This window comes from Oncorhynchus gorbuscha, linkage group LG16, assembly GCF_021184085.1.
Source record: "Oncorhynchus gorbuscha isolate QuinsamMale2020 ecotype Even-year linkage group LG16, OgorEven_v1.0, whole genome shotgun sequence".
Classification (NCBI taxonomy): domain Eukaryota; kingdom Metazoa; phylum Chordata; class Actinopteri; order Salmoniformes; family Salmonidae; genus Oncorhynchus; species Oncorhynchus gorbuscha.
Genome location: NC_060188.1, coordinates 20,300,248 through 20,313,160, shown reverse-complemented (window position 1 = coordinate 20,313,160; position 12,913 = coordinate 20,300,248). Strand labels below are relative to the sequence as shown.

Sequence of the window (12,913 nt, the reverse complement as noted above, 5' to 3'; positions counted from 1 at the left end):
GAGTATGACATCTGCTTATAGATGATTTGCTAAGCCTTTATGTAGTGCTTATAAAGCCTATATGTTAGCTTAGTACTTAGTAGGACAACTCCACACAGGCATCTGGGCTAGCTCCCAATTGACTCCGATTCACTCCTTGAAGAAGAGCTTTCCTTGTCCCCGAATCGCCCAGAATGCACAGCGCTTCACACTGACTATGCACACAATGGGCGTTAATTTGATTCAAATGTAGTTTCCCATCTCCTCAAAAATACATCTGAAAGAGTCGAGGACATACTTTTCCCAGTGTGTATCTGTTGATTTAAGGTTACTATGGTTTTGAAGATTCTGTCTCCATCTATTGGGAAAAAATGAAAACTGTAATGTCCAGAAAATCAATAGAATCAGTGTATGGTGTATTTATGTGAGGATAATTTGTGTTAAAAATGTGAATAAATTTAGTATTTTTACTGTGGTGCTAAACACCAAAGATGTTATCCTAATAATGGAAGTAGATCAAGGACAGGGTTGGAACACTTACTAAATATGGTTTTCCCAAACATCTGGCCATTAAATTGAGAATCCTTTGTTAGAACTGCAGGATCTTTGCTTGGGCGGAAGACATCGGGATTAAATAGGATTTTTAACTGCTTTCAAACCCTACTTCTGTACTGATGTTGGTGTAGAGACGATTGATATTGTGGGCCTGGAATGGGATGTGTGATATGTTTTAGACTTTTATTTTGACACGCATTCGAAATAGTTGATAAAAGTACACGCACATTTTTGTTTTATCATTTGGGGAAAACAGTTTAATGCGAATAAAATATAATATAATTATTTTTACTTAACTGGTATAAGATATATCGAGTATTAAGATACTGCCCATAATTATTTTCCTTATTTAATCATTTACAATTAAAGACTACAGGACAGAACTCTTATTCTGAAGGATTGTTATTCTTGCTGGTTTGACACTCGTTTGAGTGAGCAGTTTGTTGTCATTAAATGTTGTTGAATGTTATTAGCTAGCTAGCTTTAACAACGGTCAGTAAAGTATCGATTTGATTGAAGACCAATGGAAATGCGACGAACATGTCGACCATAACTTTTCTGCCGTCACCGCTCGAATGCTTGCGGTCTCGGTTCCATACCACCAGCACTGCAGCAGCGTGTGTCTCTTGCGAGGTGAGTTGAATCGATAATGTTAGCAACTAGGTTAGCTATCAAATAATCGCAATCAGACTCGGGAGCTGGCCAGTGATTAGCCAGTTTAGCAACAGTGCACCCACACACATCTGGCTACGCGGGGCTAAAATCTGGTTTATGGCTGCTGCACTGGCACGAGCCATGAGTCTTATATACCTAGCATCTAGCGAGCGCATTACGTAATAGTTACAGCACAATTACCACAATGGTTAGATAGTGTTTGGTTTGATGGCTAGTTCCCTAAAATTAACTATCTACCTAGTTTTCAATCACAATGGTAGCCTAAACACTCAACGCTGCTAACGTGACTTGCTAGGTAAGACATTTTGACATCTGGCCTTATCGTTTTTCAAGATTTGCATAGCTATATGACCAGCAGGGTAAAATAATCACAGTGGTTATAGAAGATGCAACAAGTAAAGGTGAGTTGGTTTTTCATAGTCGAGCATTCAGAGGTCGAGACTACAGGTCGACCGATTATGATTTTTCAACGCCGATACCGATTATCGGAGGACCAAAAAATGACGCTATCGATTAATCAGCCGATTTTTATTTTTTCTTTGTAATAATGACAAATACAACAATACTGAAGGAACACTTATTTTAACTTAATATAATACATCAATAAAAATATATTTAGCCTCAAATAAATAATGAAACATGTTCAATTTGGTTTAAATAATGCAAAAACAAAGTGTTGGAGAAGTAAAAGCTAACGTTTGAGTTCCTTGCTCAGAACATGAGAACATATGAAAGTTGGTGGTTCCTTTTAACCTGAGACTTCAATATTCCAAGGTAAGAGGTTTTAGGTTGTAGTTAATATAGTATTTACAGGACTATTTCTCTATACCATTTGTATTATATATACCTTTTGACTATTGGATGTTCTTATAGGCACTATAGTATTGCCAGTGTAACAGTATAGCTTCCGTCCCTCTCCTCGCCGCTACCTGGGCTCGAACCAGGAACACATCGATAACAGCCACCCTCGAAGTAGCGTTACCCATCGCTCCACAAAAGCCTCGGCCCTTGCAGAGCAAGGTGAATAACTTCACCAAGTCTCAGAGCGAGTGATGTTTGAAACGCTATTAGCGCGCATCCTGCTAACTAGCTAGCCATTTCACATTGGTTACACCAGCCATTAGGCTGATAGGCTTGAAGTCATAAACAGCATTGTGCTTGCGAAGAGCTGCTGGCAAACGCACGAAAGTGCTGTTTGAATGAATGCTTACGAGCCTGCTGCTCCCTACCTCCGCTCAGTCAGAATGCTCTATCAAATCATAGACTTAATTATAACATAACACACACAAATACGAGCCTTTGGTCATTAATATGGTCGAATCTGGAAACTATAATTTTGAAAACAAAACGTTTATTTCAATGAAATACGGAACCGTTCAGTATTTTATCTTAACGGGTGGCATCCCTAAGTCGAAATATTCTTGTTACATTGTTCAACCTTCAATGTTATGTCATAATTACGTAAAATTCTGGCAAATTAGTTCGCAATGAGCCAGGCTGCCCAAAATGTTGCATATACCCTGACTCTGCGTGCAATGAACGCAAGAGAAGTGACACAATTTCACCTGGTTAATATAGCCTGCTAACCTGGATTTCTTTTAGCTAAATATGCAGGTTTAAAAATATATACATCTGTGTATTGATTTTAAGAAAGGCATTGGTGTTTATGGTTAGGTACAGTCGTCCAACGATTGTGCTTTTCTCGCAAATGCGCTTTTGTTAAATCATCCCCCAGCGTTGCATCGATTATATGCAACGCAGGACACGCTAGATAAACTAGTAATATCATCAACCATGTGTAGTTATAACTAGTGATTATGATTGATAGTTTTTTTAAGAGATAAGTTTAATGCTAGCTAGCATCTTACCTTGGCTTCGACCGCATTCGCGTAACAGGCAGTCTCCTTGTGGAGTGCAACGAGAGGCAGGTGGTTATAGCATTAGACTAGTTAACGGTAAGGTTGCAAGATTGTGTCCCACGAGCTGACAAGGTGAAAATCTGTCGTTCTGCCCTGAGCAAGGCAGTTAACCCACCGTTCCTAGGCCGTCATTGAAAATAAGAATGTGTTCTTAACTGACTTGCCTAGTTAAATAAAGGTATTTTTAAAAAATAGTTAAAATCTGTGCCCAAAAATACCGATTTCTGATTTGTTATGAAAACTTGAAATCGGCCCTAATTAATCGGGCCATTCCAATTAATCGGTCGACCTCTAGTCGAGACAGCAGGTGCAGTAGAGGTAGATGTGTAGCTAGCTAAATATACATATTTCAACTCTATGGCAAGCGTGAATGTTTGACTGAAAACTTGTGTGGCCGCACAGCTCGTTCTAGCTAATCACATATTCTGCGTGGTGTCGAGTAGTGATGGGCATTGAGCCGGCTCATTGGCTCGGTTCATGTAAAAGAGCTGGCTCATTTGGCTCCCAAATGGCTCTTCGTTCAAAAATATTTAAATTGATATAGAAAAAGCCAAAAGGGTAGGCTACCATAATGTGAAATGCACGTTCAATACATTTGTACCGGGACAAATTATAAGATGGCCTGCGGAAAAAAATAATTACGCACTGAAGATCAGCGTCAACCAGTTTGACGCGCTGTTTACACTGTTTACCGGTGTTATTACTGTTGTCGCCCCAGCCCCTTCTTTGGGAGGACGGAGGCTTGCATCCAACGTTATTGTGCATTAACGCCGCCGCCTCCTGCATGTCCTATCTTAAAAATAGAAGTATAAAGAGGGATTCCTGCTAATGCAGGAACGCCCCAAATTGCAGTCTGCAATTTCACCCTTCTCAACTGAACTGGGTTAGTTAAGCAATAAGGCACGGGGGGGTGTGGTATATGGCCAATATACCACAGCTAAGGGCTGTTCTTAGGCACCACACACCGCAGAGTGCCTGGACTATTGGCCATGTACCACAAACCCCTGAGGTGCCTTATTGCTATTATAAACTGGTTACCAATGTAATTAGAGCAGTAAAAATAAATGTTTTGTCTTACCCGTGGTATACGGTTTGATATACCACGGCTGTCAGCCAATCAGCATTCAGGGCTCGAACCACCAAGTTTATAAATTAACATTAATATTGCCTGTAAAAGTGGAGTGGGCTAGTGTTGTGGATTCACATCCTGCCTGTTATCTTTCTCAAGGCTTAGATTTGTGTCGATTTGGCAAAAAATATAAACCTATCCTTGTGTCAAATCTCTTATCTTTTATTTTCCGGCAATGACATAAGTGCTTCATATTTATTAGGCTCACAGATAACCCTATTCAGGCTGATCCTCTCCACTTGGCCTACTGTTTCTATTGTCAGTGCCTATAAACAGATGGATTATCTAAATGCTGTATTATACTTACGTGTGGTGGGTCTACCTAGCATCTAATCTCTATCAAGCTTGAGCTTTGAGTAAATGGGAGACCTGAAAACAGTTGGCCTGCTCCTTGGACAGGAATTAGGATCTAAAATACATTTTATCTAAGGTTTAGAGATTAAGATATTTATGTAATCTGTTTACATGTTGTATCTCTCTTTTATCCTCACTACCCCTCCCCTCTCCTTTCACCTTTTCACAATGAGAGCAGCCCCATTGAAATGGAAACACCCAGGACCTTGTTAAACAGGAAATAGACCAGGTATGCTATGCCCAAACGCCTCTCGTAATCTCAGGATTACACACTCAATTTGGTTGAAGACATACTGTTCTTATGATCGATCTTACTGCTATCATAATCATTTTGCTCTGCCTGTACTGTAAATCTTTTTTCTTCTATCATGAAGGTCTAGTTAGTTTGTTTTCATCTTGTTTTTCATCTTCTTTCATCTCCTCCACTTTCTTTGAATCATGTCTTGAGTTCATTTAGCTCATCCATGTTCAGTTCATATCTCACTTCAAAGTGAACAAAATTATAGGTAGTTGAAATACAATCTGAATCTTGGCATAGAAGTGTCAATCTCTTTGAATCCTAATGTTTCATTACCGGGGCTGAAACTTGTAACAGTATTGATTGATATATTGCACTGTACACCAGTACTGTGTTTGCACCATAATAACATTAATGCTAAGAATAAGAACCCACTTTCTGAGTTAGTAACTGTTCCACACACACTGTAATGTACAACTTGGTATGTAAACACAAACACAGCATGTACTGGGCTAGTTTTGGTTTGCTAATTCCATGTAAATGATCAGTGTGTTGGTTGTAGATATGATTGACAGTTCTGTCAGTAGTGGACCCAGTGACATCATCAGAGACAGCAAGTCCTCCGGCTACTCCCAACAGTGGCCTAGGAGGAAGGGCTTTAGACTGCCATGCTGTCTACATGCTGCCCCAATGGTCCCATGCTTAACAACAAACAGTGAACCCTAAAACCTGATTTGTATTATTTCTCGACTGTGAAGGAAAATAAGTGCGGATCACGTGGTGGTGATGCAGGACTTTTTCTGTCTGAACATGAGGGATGCAGAGAGGCCCGGGCTATGATGTCATTGCTTTGGCAGGGGAAATGATTAAGGTGTTGAATCTCAGACCGTGCTCTTCAAATTCAGTCCAGCTTGTTCTCAGTGCCGACTGTAATGAATCATTGAACAAACTGTCCATGGTGAAGAATTGGGATAGGAGGGTTCACAGTTAGGCAGTGTTGTGTAAAGTAGGGGACATGGAGGCTTTGGGTGTTGTTAGGCCAGTCTTTTTGTGCCAGTCAGACTCGCACAGCTTTGAACATCTGTTTTTTGTCTCACTCCAAAAACCTGACCTTACACTTCCTCACAGAATGTGAAGCTTGTTTGAAATAGAAATTGAGAGCCTGGGTGTTTATTTGTATTTCATAGGCAGGTAGGCAGATGCCTGTGTGGAGTTGGTTTCCATCTCCTGACATGATAGCCTTTATCTCCAAAAGTTCTATTGGTAATAAAAGGTCTTGAAAGATGAGCTCTGTCGGTTGCAGTTGCTTTGCAAATCAAGAAACGGACGATCCTTTTAGTGTTTTTAATGCTAAAATGAACATTAGTCTACTGAGTATTAACCTGGCAGGGGATACACTACTGTAGGTCTATACCATTAACCTCTTGCTCCTACCTGGCACGCAGGCGTCCCATCTAGAGCTCTGGAAATGCAAATGCGCTATGCTAAATGCTAATAGTATTAGTTAAAACTCAAACGTTCATTAAAATACACATGCAGGGTATTGAATTAAAGCTACACTCGTTGTGAATCCAGGCAACAAGTCAGATTTTTAAAATGCTTTTAGGCGAAAGCATGAGAAGCTATTATCTGATAGCATGTAACACCCCAAAAGACCCGCAGGGGACGTAAACAAAATAATTAGCATAGTCGTCGCTACACAAACCGCACAAATAAAATATAAAACATTCATTACCTTTGACCATCTTCTTTGTTGGCACTCCTAGATGTCCCATAATCACTATTGGGTCTTTTTTTCGATTAAATCGGTCCATATATAGCCTAGATATCGATCTATGAAGACTGTGTGATAAACGGAAAAAAATAGCGTTTCATAACGTAACGTCATTTTTTTAATTCAAAAAGTCGACGATAAACTTTCACAAAACACTTCGAAATACTTTTGTAATGCAACTTTAGGTATTAGTACACGTTAATAAGCGATCAAATTCATCAGGAGGCGATGTAAATTCTTTAGCTGTCCGTCTCGAAAAGATGTCTGAAGAGAGCTCGACCAAAACATCCGGTCCTAGACCGGAGGGAATCGGTTCCCTTGATTCAGTTTGACCAAGAATCAAAGCTGAATCAAATGACAAGACTCTAGACATTGTGTGGAAGCTGTAGGCACTGAAATCTCGGTCTCATGTAATTCGGTTCACTTTGAACAATTCCTGGAAGTCGCGCATGGATATATATTTCCATTTTCAGTGATCAGATTTTCTTGCACTTTTCGATGAAACGCACGTTCTGTTATAGTCACAGCCGTGATTTAACCAGTTTTATAAACGTCTAATGAGTGTTTTCTATCCACACATACTAATCATATGCATATACTATATTCCTGGCCTGAGTAGCAGGGCGCTGAAATGTTGCGCGATTTTTAACAGAATGTTCGAAAAAGTAGAGGGTCGACTGAAGAGGTTAAGACCAAAGCCAGAATCCCAGGTATTAAAAAGTGTTCAGATGGCGAGAGTTCTGACAGGAGAGCATTACAGTGTAAGCTCAATGCTCTGGGTCTTGAGATCAGTGTCTATCAAATGATGTGATTTATCTGGGTTCCAGGTGGAGGAAGACTCCAAAGTTGGGTAAATATCAGGAGAAATTATATGGACAAGATACAGAAGCAAAATAACACATAGCCTAATATCCATGGTGAAACGATGAGGTCAGTCACATGTGGTCCAGTTGAGGGATGCAGTAACTCATTGTGCAACATGGTGATAGTCTGTTAGTGCTCAGTACATGCTACAGGTGTGGCGTGCTGTCATTCTAAGGGAAAGTAAAAGTCCCTCCAACAGCACATGACCAAGATCATTTATAATAAGCAAAACGGGTCTCTGAAAGTACAGGATTAAAGTGTGTCTATAGGATATTTGGGTATGTTGTGTTTGAATAATTCTGGGTTTGTTTAACATTTCTGTCAGCTGTTTTGTCTCAGTAGGACTTCTACTCTGTTTCCCAACTGGTTGTCAAGTCAACATGGTTTACCTGGACAACAGTCCAGTGTTTTATCATTTTTATGACTCTTCTAGCTATCGTTCTGTTGTCTTCTGTTATCGTGTATCATTGTATCTATCACAAGTTCACAACAACCCTTCAGGTTACCATGTCACTTTAACTAGAGCTTCCTGGAGAGTCCCTGCGGCATCTTTTGGCTTAGTTAAATATTAGTGAAACTATTTCAATTTAATTATGGACAGTTGATGGTTTTGGTAGAACTCAATTACCATAAGTGTATATGATTAAAGCACTCTGCGTAATACCTTTCTGGGAAATTACAGGTGAGTCACTCTTATAACACTCGTCAGCAGCTGACTTGACTCATTTCATAAGAACCAAAAGTGTGACAGTTTGTAAAAGATGGATAACTCATTTTCTGCTGGCTACTAATAAGCAGCACCCTTTCAGCACATAGCCCAGGCCTACATCTATCTACGGCAAGAAGTGGACAAGGGCAGTGGAGCAAGTTTGACGAAAGGGGATGGGTTGCCATGGAAACTGACATCGTATATTATGAACCTGTTTTTAGAAAGAGCCCGGTTTGAAAATAACCTGTTTTCTTGAAGGATTGAAAAGCCCTGGGGAAGGTCACCAGTGGAGTTCAAAGGTTGTGTGAACTCAGACTTCCCATGCAATGCTTCTCTTGTGACCTCTCCCTCAGCTTGAAAAGTGTGGAGTGGTGGCGCTCCCTTGTCCTAACAGCATAATATGTTTTTGTATGTGCTCCAACAGTTGTAGCTAGATTGTGTAAAGGTGGAAGCCTCTGGAACATGGCTCGAGTATCATGAGGCTATTGTTGTGATTTTGGTTCACAGAGGGCAGCTGTGTTAATCCGCCCATCGGGCTCAGGTTACTGGCATGTTGACTTAAAGGTCCCGCACAGTCATCCTATTTCCCAAGTAAAAATAGCCTTTTAATGACCAAACATGCTCAGAATTTAATACATTTTACCTTCTCTCAGCTTAACGATCAGTAAGCCTGAAAGAACTGTCTGAGTGGGCAGGGAGTTTATATTCATGTGCTCTCCTTGACTGACAGCTCTTTCAAACATCCCTGTGTACATTGCCAGGTAACAAGGTAAGTGGGCCACAAGTTATTGATGACCAGGTAAACAATGGACCACATGTCATTCTGAGCCAAAACAGTATGCACCAACCCATTTTCTCAGCAAAATGCTCTCATGGTTGACAGAGCTGATCATGGACTGTTGAATATCAGGAATGTACATGAAAACAGCATACAATAAGTGCAATTTATTGGTGCCCTTGCATTAGCATTATAAAGAAAAATATGTTCAGAATTGTATGTATTGATCAGATCTTTATTGGATTATTTACAATAGGCCAGCATAGCTGAAATATTGATCAACATGAACACTCATGAGAATAATAAAGATGGGAAATAATGGTTAGACGTCATTTGACCGGGCAGACGCGTTTGGCCGTGCACTTTTTAGTGAAACTTTTCAATGTTTTGTATTTGGAGTTTTTGTGTGCCTGAAATGAATATCTATGGCTTACACTATGTTGGGTCTGGCTTCACAGCATATCCCCCTTTCTTTTTCTTGCTAAAGCCGATTTAGTATTCCAGCATTCCTGCTGCGGTGGTTGCCTGGGAAGCAGTGCAGACAGAGTAGATGTTGGAGTTTCTCCAGTGTCTTATTACAGCTCGATGAGTGGAAAGATAAAAGGAGATGGGAATAATACACCCCCCCTAATCATCACGATGAGCCCCAATGACACAAGCTACATTAACTATAAGACAACAACCCACACAATAGAATGGCAAAAATATGATTCTCCGATGTTCAATTACAAATGCTATAGAACAAAAACCATATAGTGACTATCAGGTGTGTTACAGAAGTTTACAGTCAAAACAACCACAGTTACAGCCACCGTGTCAGACTCCTCAACCTCTGTCACGTACATTATGGTCAGAGCTTGTAACATCCACTGATCCACTGTCCATGATGGTACAGGAGCTTCCTGGCAAGACCCATCCAATGTTCTTCCCAATTGATAAAGCATCTTCGCTCTAAATTTGCTCTGCACACGCGTGACATGATCGTAATTTTCGGTGCAGCCGGTCCCCCCGAAATGAAAAGCAGCCACTGCTGTCAGATGTCTTCATTCTTCGGAAAATAATGTAACGGTAAATTAACACTGGCATCCAGCCACAACACAGAGTTGATAAGGGTTATGTATCGTTCTGCTTGAGCCATCTCACGGTTTGTAAACAAAGCCATATGATGTGCTCATGTGATGACTGTTCAGGTTTTACATATTTAAATGAGTTAAGATTATAAGACTACCATAGGTGTTTGACATTTCCAGCTTTACGTGACGTTGCGTAAAGCTGTTCGTAAATCTGCCTCCTGGATCCAAATCACATTTTATTTGTCACATACACATGGTTAGAATATGTTAATGCGAGTGAAGCGAAATGCTTGTGCTTCTAGTTCTGACCATGCAGTAATATCTAACAAGTAATCTAACAACTTCACAACAGCTACGTTATACACGCAAGTGTAAATGAATGAATAAGAATATGTACATACAAATATATGGATGAGCGATGGCCGAACGGCTTAGGCAAGATGCAGTAGATGGGAACAAGTACAGTATGCACATATGACATCAACCACCCGAGCCACTGCCTGTTTACCCCGCTATCATCCAGAAGGCGAGGTCAGTACAGGTGCATCAAAGCTGGGACCGAGAGACTGAAAAACAGCTTCTATCTCAAGGCCATCAGACTGTTAAACAGCCACCACTAACATTGAGTGGCTGCTGCCAACACACTGTCATTGACACTGACCCAACTCCAGCCACTTTAATAATGGGAATTGATGGGAAATGATGTAAATATATCACTAGCCACTTTAAACAATGCTACCTTATATAATGTTACTTACCCTACATTATTCATCTCATATGCATACGTATATACTGTACTCTACATCATCGACTGCATCCTTATGTAATACATGTATCACTAGCCACTTTAACTATGCCACTTTGTTTACTTGTCTACATACTCATCTCATATGTATATACTGTACTCGATACCATCTACTGTATGCTGCTCTGTACCATCACTCATTCATATATCCTTATGTACATATTCTTTATCCCCTTACACTGTGTATAAGACAGTTTTTGGAATTGTTAGTTAGATTACTTGTTGGTTATCACTGCATTGTCGGAACTAGAAGCACAAGCATTTCGCTACACTCGCATTAACATCTGCTAACCATGTGTATTTGACAAATAAAATTGGATTTGATTTGATTTGAGATGAGTAATGCAGGGTATGTAAACATTATATTAAGTGGCTAGTGATACATTTATTACATTACATTTTTAATTATTAAAGTGGTTAGAGATTGAGTCAGTATGTTGGCAGCAGCTGCTCAATGTTAGTGATGGCTGTTTACATTGTATATAGACTTGTTTATACTGTATTATTGACTGTATGTTTGTTATGTGTAACTCTGTGTCGTTGTATCTGTCGAACTGCTTTGCTTTATCTTGGCCAGGTCGCAATTGTAAATGAGAACGTGTTCTCAACTGGCCTACCTGATTAAATAAAGGTGTTCTCAACTGGCCTACCTGATTAAATAAAGGTGTTCTCAACTGGCCTACCTGGTTAAATAAAGGTGTTCTCAACTGGCCTACCTGGTTAAATAAAGGTGTTCTCAAATGGCCTACCTGGTTAAATAAAGGTGTTCTCAACTGGCCTACCTGGTTAAATAAAGGTGTTCTCAACTGGCCTACCTGGTTAAATAAAGGTGAAATAAAAAATACATAAAAAATAAACAGTCTGATGGCCTTGAGATGGGATCTGTTTTTCAGTCTCTCGGTCCCAGCTTTGATGCACCTGTACTGACCTTGTCTTCTGGATGATAGCAGGATAAACAGGCAGTGGCTCAGGTGGTTGTTGTCCTTGATGATCTTTATGGCCTTCCTGTGACATCGGGTGGTGTAGGTGTCCTGGAGGGCAGGTAGTTTGCCCCCGGTGATGCATGCAGACCTCACTACCATCTGGAGAGCCTTACGGTTGTGGGCGGAGCAGTTGCTGTACCAGGCGGTGATACAGCCTGACCGGATGCTCTCGATTGTGCATCTGTAAAAGGTTGAGTGTTTTTGGTGACAAGCCAAATTTCTTCAGCCTCCTGAGGTTGAAGAGGCGCTGCTGCGCCTTCTTCACCACGTTCTCTGTGTGGGTGGACCATTTCAGTTTGTCCGTGATGTGTACGCCGAGGAACTTGAAGCTTTCCACCTTCCCCACTAATGTCCCGTTGATGTGGATAGAGGGCTGCTCCCTCTGCTGTTTCCTGAAGTCCATGATCATCTCCTTTGTTTTGTTGACATTGAGTGTGCGTTTGACACAGGGGGAGGGGACCAGTAACTTTATGATCAACTTTGTCAACCTACCAGCTAGTCATTTTTCATAATTGGGTCAACCTACAGTACTATTAACTGGTTTCATTTAAATATCAAATTTCGCCGTTCTCTACCTTTTAAAAATTGCATTCAAACAGCCATCGATAAAATGCAATTGTGTCTGTAGCTTATGCCTGACCATACCATAACCGCACCGCCACCGTGGGGCACTCTGTTCACAACGTTGACATCAGTAAACCGCTCGTCCACACGCCATGCAAGCCCGGTACATTTTTAAAAAGATTTTACATTTTTATTTTACCTTTATTTTACTAGGCAAGTCAGTTAAGAACAACTTCTTATTTTCAATGACGGCCTAGGAACAGTGGGTTAACTGCCTGTTCAGGGGCAGAAAGACAGATTTGTACTTTGTCAGCTCGGGGATTCGAACTTGCAACCTTTCGGTTACTAGTCCAACGCTCTAACCACTAGGCTATGCTGCCGCCACCATTTGAAACCGGGATTCATCTGTGAAGAGCACACTTCTCCAGCGTGCCAGTGGATATCGAAGGTGAGCATTTCCCAACTGAAGTGGGTTTATGACACCAAACTGTAGTCAGATTAAGACCCTGATGAG

The 12,913-nt window shown here is 40.6% G+C and overlaps 1 protein-coding gene across 1 annotated transcript in view; it reads left to right on the top strand.

The window, feature by feature from the left end:
- Positions 1–943: 943 nt before the first annotated feature.
- The window catches only part of LOC123999542 (myocardin-related transcription factor A-like), a 58,124-nt gene continuing 46,154 nt past the window's right edge, over positions 944–12,913 (top strand). The window contains 2 exon segments of the mRNA XM_046305429.1: positions 944–1,167; positions 4,790–4,840. The gene's annotated coding sequence lies outside the window, so the exon portion shown is untranslated.